A 7,751-nucleotide genomic window follows, 5' to 3' on the forward strand; every position below is an offset into this window, starting at 1 on the left:
GAACAAATTTTCAATTTTCTTTATTTGAGGCCTTTTAAACATTCATAATAATGCATCTGTAGCAGGATTTAAAATATTATTCTAGCCAACATGAGCAAATACAAAATAAGATATATGCCAATTGAGCCACGTAAGGCTAGACTTTTATCGCAATTAGCCGATGTGAATACGAGAGATAGAGGCAGGTTGCCAAACGCGTGACATCATTTTTGGCGAGGCTGGGCACGTTTTTGTGGCCTGAGCGTTTTTACGGCGATCAGATTTTTTCGGTTTTAATCTTCAAATATCTTGGCAATGCGATTGCGTAACACAACAAACAACATATCAACTGATAGAGAAAAAAAAATGCTTTCTTTTAAGATCAACTTAAATTTTGACGCAACTACATCTTTAACTCTTCAGAATTTGACATTTTTTATGATCGCAACTCAGACATGCATTGTCGAACGGAATGGCCAAGCCGAAACTGTAAAGTAGCGAGCATCTATATTTGATACGGGGTCTTAGGTAAAACCCGAAGTGTTTGTCATAAACTATTGCTACTATAAGTTTGATATTGAGCTTATTATTGGCCTTTCAATTCACGCGAGAACATCACGTTACAAGACAATAACCAAACGGCGCGGATACGTCATCGCAATCAAGAGATTCCAATCTACGGCGGCTTTTTGTTTTTGAGCTTTTAAGAGCTTTTAATCACATTTCCACATATTTGGCATCTACCACACAACAGAGTAAGACATGGCGAATCTTTTGATACCAAATAACTGTAATGTGAATTTTGTTGCAAGTCAACCTTTAAGACTATCGAACTGCTACCATCTAAGACCGCTATCAAGCTGCTACTGTGTACTTTCAATATAGCATTTTGTGATTGATGGACGAATCAAATCCATTGCACCTACTGGTACATATCTGGGTACATAAGTGCATCTGGGTTCATGCGTGTTGGTGGGGACTTTTGCGTGTGTGTGCGCACGCGCATCTGTCCCCGTGTTATGTGTCTGTGTTTTTGCAGTTGTTAGTGTGTTTATGAATGTGTGTCTGTCTGTGTCTGCATGACTATGATTAGAATTACCATCATTTTTTCTGGAAACCTTGTTCCAGATGTTGCATATACGCCAGGATGAATTTTGTTCAATAACAATATTTTCAAGTCGGCCAAGGGGTTACCATAATCTTCGAGGACAGGTTTTTCCCTGAAAGTTGAAGGTACATTTAAAAGTATTAAACTTTCACTATTTAATATCACTATCAAGCTGCTACTGTGAACTCTCAATAGAACATTTGGCGATTGAAGGACGAATCAAATCCATTGCATTTACTAGTACATACGTGTATCTTGTTACGTAGTCGCGTGTGTATGTGCGTGGATGTGTGTGTGTGTTTTCATGTGCACAGGTAGATGTGCACATGTGTACGTGCATGCGTGTGTGCGTGAGGGTGTGTGTGTGTGGTGTATGTGTACTGTATGTGTAGAGTGTGTATGTCTGTGTAAGTTTATGTCTGTTCCTGTTCTGTTGTGAGCAAGTATATGGATGTATTTGTTTGTCTCTGTGTATGCGTGATTATTATTAGAATTACCATCGATGCTCTGCAAACATTTTTCCAAATTGGGCAATATCGTGAGATTTAATGTGAGGAACTTTATTCAATCACACTAAGCTGTTTTAATCCCTCAAGAGGTTACTGTGCAGTTACTGTGCAGTTTTTTACCTAAAAATAAAAGGTAGATTTAAACTATTAAATGTGTGGGGTTTGTGTGTGTATGCATGCGTGTGTGTGCGTGTGTATATGCTTGCATGTTGGTGGGAGTTTGTGTGAGCATGTGTCTGTGCAAGCGTGTGTTTGCACACGACTGCGTTTGCGTGACTGTATGTGTGTGCGACTATGTGTGCATGCAATTGTGTGTCTGATTAATCGCCTGAGTGTGTTTCTGTGTGTGTCTCTGTATGTGAGTTTGTGTATTTCTGTGCACATTTGTGTCTGTACATCTGTGTGTGTTTGTATATCTATCCGTTTGTGTATCTGGGTTGGTGTACAAGTATCTGTCCATGCGCGCATTTGTGCGTTAGACCCTTTTTAAAAGTATAGGTTTCTTAATCATGAATCTTGTTGAAAGATTGATCTAGCAACCTTCATGTATGTATGGATGCAAGGTGCAATTTGTGAGGCCAAGCGTGTTTCTTTGTGTATATGTGCTCAGTGTGTGTTCAGACGTGTTTCTCTGTTTACTTTTGTATCTTTGGTGCGTTGGTTTTTGTCATTGTTTGTTGCTGTGTGCGAGTTTGTGTAACTGTGTGTGATTGTTTGTGTCGCTTTGTGCTGGTGTTTTTGATTTTGTCTTTGTGTGCTTGCTTGCGCGTGTTAGCACACAGAAAAATGCATACACGATTGTATTTCCATGCGTGTTTCTGTGTGTGCTTGTGTGTGTCTTGTGTGCCTGTATGTGTGCATGGGGTTTGTTTGTGTGTGTCAACAATACAAGCAGGTATGCGTGTGTCTATCTGAGTCTCTGCATGTATGTGCGTTTTTGTCTGTACATTTTTGTACGTGTATTTGTGTGTGGTGGGTGTTGTGTATGTGTACTGTATGGTGTTTGTGTCTGTACATTTCTGTATGTCTGTTTGTGTGTGTGCGCGCAGGTATGGTATGTGGTGTATGCGTACTGTGTGGGCTTGGTTTGTACTGGGTTTTTACATATGTGCATGTGTGTGGTGTATGTGTACTGTATGTGGTGTGCATGCATATGTGTACTGTGTGCATGTGTGAGTGTGTGTCGCTGTCCGTGTCTGTGTGTATGTCCGGGTGCATTTATATATATATGTGCCTGTTCTGTTATGAGCAAGTATATGAATGTATTTGTTTCTTTCTGTGTCTGCTTGAATATTATTAGAATTACCATCAATGCTCTGCAAAAATTTTTCGAATAGGTGATATAGCGAGACTCAATGGGGGGAACCTTGGTTCAATCACACTAAGCTGTTTTAATCCGTCAAAAAGTAAAAGTAAATTTACTAGTAAAGAAAGTAAAAGGTACAATTTTAACGATTTAATGTGTGTGTTTGCGTGTGTGTGTGTGTATGCGTGTGTGTGTCTGTGTGTGTGTGTATGCACGTGTGCGCATACGTTTTGGTGGGTATTTGTGGGAGTTTGTGTGCAAGCGTGTGTGGGCGCACGACTGCGCGCATTTGTGCATGTGTGTCCGTCTGTGTTCAAATGTATGTGTCTGCGTTGTTGTGAGCAAGTTTATGACTCTGTGTCGGTCTTTGCGAAGATTGTTAGAATTACTGACATCGCCTGCAAAATAAATTTTTAAATGTTGCAGATGCACGAAATTCAATGGGGGAACTTTGTACAATCACCACAAGATTCTCAAGTCTGTCAAGTGGCTACCATAATCTTCAAGAACAAGTTTTTAACCTGAAAGTTAAAAGTAAATTTAAAACTATCAAACTGCTACTATGTAGGACTGCTATCAAGCTGCTGCTGTGAACTTTCAGTAGAACATTTTGTGATAGACGAACGGATCAAATACATTGCTGTTATTGTTACATAGCTGTTGATATATCTGGGATTGTGGGTGCGAGTGCATGTCTATTCCTCTGTGTATGCGCGCGTGCATTGTTGTGTGTGTGTTCGTGTATGTGTGCGCGGGTCTGTTAGAGTCTGTGTTTATGTTCATGATTGTGTTGTGCGAGTGTCTGTGTGACTATTATTAAAATTACCATTAGTACTGGCAAACTTGTTTTCCAATTGTTGCAGACTCACAAGATTTAGTGTGTGCGTATGTGTAGCGTGTGTAGAGTATGTGTGCATCTGTGTGTGTGCGTGCGTGCGTGTGTATGTGTGTATGGTAGAATTTGCGTTTATGTACATGTGTGCATTGTGTATGTGTCTGTGTGTGAGCATGTATGCGTGTGTATTAGTGTTGGGCCGGTATTTGGTTATCCGCTCTTACCGACACTGAGGGATTCTCGCTATCCGAGGAAACTAATCACTTTTAGTGACAGCTAGTTATTCGCGGCCAGCTTGATATGATCAGTATCTATCCGTAAAAGCCTATCGGTAAATGGTTATCCAGATGGATTTTTGTTGCTTTGGAAATTCTTCGATTGTTATTGGTTAATTGCAAAAACACCTCTTTGACGAGCATGGTAACCTCAGCGCGCATTGGTGAATGAATTCAACGGACTTTTCTACGCTTACCGTATCTACTGTTATATTACGTTAAATTGGTAATGCCACCAGCCTCGAAGGTTTGGGAGTTCTTCTTCAAAGATAGGAAGATGTAAAAAGACTCTAACGACGCCCTTGTGACATGCTTGTTGTGTGACAAAGAGTTGAAACAGACCAGAGGATCTACCAGCAACATGATATCGCATCTCAGATCAGCACACGCCAGTAAGCTCTACTCAACCTCCTCTGATTCAAGCTCTGGTTCAGGTGAGTCATTGAGATCGATTAAGTTGATTATAGAACAATCAAGAATAGTAAACAGTAAGTCTATAGTCTATGCAAAACTAGGAAAAACAAGATAACCCACTCGACTCCAGCAATTCTTTAGTATAGCTATTAACTCCAAATTACACTACTTAGTACTTACTTTATTTTACATAATTATTAATGGAATTGTAGCTAATAAAATAATTTCATTATAACTTTTATATTCATGTAATTAAAAATTTATAAATACTAATTAATTTTAATTAAACAGTTTTGATATTAATTTCAAATGGTTTTTCAAGTTGATATCTCTGGAAAGACTTGAATTCATGATACAATTTGCAAATTGTTATAGATATAACGTTGACTGCTATGCTAGCAAGCTCAGGTCAAACTTTCAAGTTTTTAAATGTTATTGCTAAATAAATATGATAATTTGTAAAAAATGACCTTGTTTCCTTCGTTGTAATTAACAGGTACAAAACCAATGTCTTACACCATGGCATCATCTACCCAAAAGAAGCTGGACAGCTTCGGAATGACTGATCTTGATCACAGCGATTCTCTTCAGCTCTCTATCATACTCTCCTCTCTTTTTCAATACTCTGTAAGTCACCCCTTATCATTGCTTAAAGCAATTTGTTTTTATTTTATATTCTCTTTGAATTGTCCTGCTTTACTTATATTCAGTTTTATTCGAAGTTATCAGAAGATAAACCAGAAATATGTAAACCTTAGTAACTGGAATATATGGAGTGTGTGAGCCATATAGATCAGTGAATCATAGTTTAGCAAAAATTAGGTTTGCATAAGATTTACCAAACATAGAAAGAGTTTGGTAACTTCAAACTCAACTATGGATGCTGTGCAGGGGAATTTGGTAAAGTTTAAAAGCTATCCTAACATGACTGATTGCTATGGTTTAGATGGGTAACAACCGCACAATTGCCCTTAGTAAACTTTTTCCCGACAATAATTGATCCGTAATACAACTCCCCCACTTAAAAAACACATTTAAAACATTTATTTTCTGCCTCAAAATGCTTTATTATTTCATTATTTAAATTCGGAGCAGTTATCCTATAAAGGAAGTTGTTTTGCAGCCGTTTAAATAAACTTGTACTAAAAATTGTGGGAATATCGTAAACAATGGGAGCTTATACATTAACCTAGAGCAAGGTATCCTAAAAAGTGTATTATTATATTGTCTAAGACTTTTAGGCATTTTATCTAAAGAGTGTGATACTTAATTGTACCACATGAAACTAATAGTAATAAAATGCTTAACTTATAGAGTGAAGTTCCACTTAAACATATTTTAATATTTAGCTCTGATTTATCATTGAGCACTCTGTAACGAATTGTGCGGCATCTACTTTATGTATATGAATTATAAATATGAATATATATACATGTATATATATGCATGTATATATAATGTGCATATAATATAATGTATATTTATTGTATATTTATATGCAATATACATAAATATCATATGGTTTATTGATATATAATTCATATTGATTTATATATATTTACATATACATGTATATAAATATAATATTCCTGTGTATGTATTTGAAGTATGTACATGAGAAAGTATTTATGGTATCTTCAAGCTGTACAAGTGAGCAAAATACGCATGTCATACAGCCAATCAGTGTAATTACTTAACAGTATAAACTTGGCTGAGGAATTCTAAGATTTCTAGCGTAATGTGATGACATCACTCATGCAGTATTTCACAATGTTAGCTCGTATCTGTAGTGATACACAGTACATTGCTACGGCGGTGCCCAATATTGCGGTACTGCCAAGCTATTTTTTGTGTCTGCAAAATTAAGTTATAGGCCTACACTTTCTTATAGATATACATCTATTTCAATGACAACCAACTAAAATCTGTTTAAAATTTTAAATTCAACATAATTTTTTGCATAGAAATACAAAAATCTAGATAAGTATCACAACTTCTTGATATTGGTTGCTATGACATTTTGAAATGTAAACAAAATTTTGCATTGATTTTCGTTTCTCAAACTTTAATACCAGTTTTCTCAAAACAATTTTCTCGCGCTAGTGGTAAACATGCATTCAGTTTATTGACCATAAAAGCCGCTGTAATTAAGCTAGAATAAATTTTTTTTTGCAAAATAACTGATAATCTTCTCCTTATGTTAGTGTAGACTCTAAATCTCACACACCCGACTTAACCATGGTTTCTGTGATCATGAACCATTTTTTCACTTTGGTTACAGATCGCTGTCAAAACCATTCTGCATTCAACACAACCAACTTTCAAACTGTATATATTACACAGCAGCTTGCCATTTTACTTATAATATTGCATGTCTCTTATTGCAGGTGAGAGATATAAACATACTAGCCGTGTCACCCGGCGTTGCCCGTGTAATAGAAGAATATTTGGACAGAAAATTAATTTGTATTTAACATATAATCACATTTGCCATTCTAACTTTCAAACTACATATCATGAGAGAAGTTTTTTGTCTTATAAATAATGAGAAGTGGTGAGAGTTTTGCTATTAGGGCCATTAGGCAGTTTAATAATGTGAGGAACAGCTTCTCGTGACGTTATGCTATGACCCGCGTCATACGTAAAGCAGTTAGGTATAGCTCTGATATAATGCCTTATATTGGTTGGCCAACAACTGCGACATCCTTAGTCCAGTGGGCTAGACATAAGACTTCTGCCCGGCTTCGTGCGAGATCGAATCTTCGTCGGTATGTAATATTTATTTCAAGAATTTAAGATCTATAGCCGGATTTCCGACATACGACACACGGATTTTGAAAAAAATATATATATAGATAATCATTTCCTTTCATTATTGCTGTTTGTTGTACATAATAACAACCAGTACATTGCAGCTACTATTGCAGTTATCCTATTGCACTGCAGTGACATTTGACGGCTAATATTGCATTTCTCAACCAACAGTACCTTCTCTTTTTTCCAATATCACTTTGGTTGTGGGCAGTATGACAGGAAAATTTCTAGTATTGTGTATATTTATTGTGTATTTATGTTCATTATAAACATATATCTTATGGTTTATTGATATATAATTCATATGTATTTATATATATTTACATGTACATGTATATATATATAATACTCATGTATATATAATATTAATGTATATGTATTTGAATTATGCACATGAGAAAGTTTTTATGGTATCTTCAAGTTGTAAAAGGGAGAAAAATACACATGTCATACAGCCAATCAGTGTAATTACTTAACAGTATAAACTTGGCTGAAGAATTCTAAGATTTCT

This window comes from Watersipora subatra, chromosome 2 (genome assembly GCF_963576615.1).
Source record: "Watersipora subatra chromosome 2, tzWatSuba1.1, whole genome shotgun sequence".
Classification (NCBI taxonomy): domain Eukaryota; kingdom Metazoa; phylum Bryozoa; class Gymnolaemata; order Cheilostomatida; family Watersiporidae; genus Watersipora; species Watersipora subatra.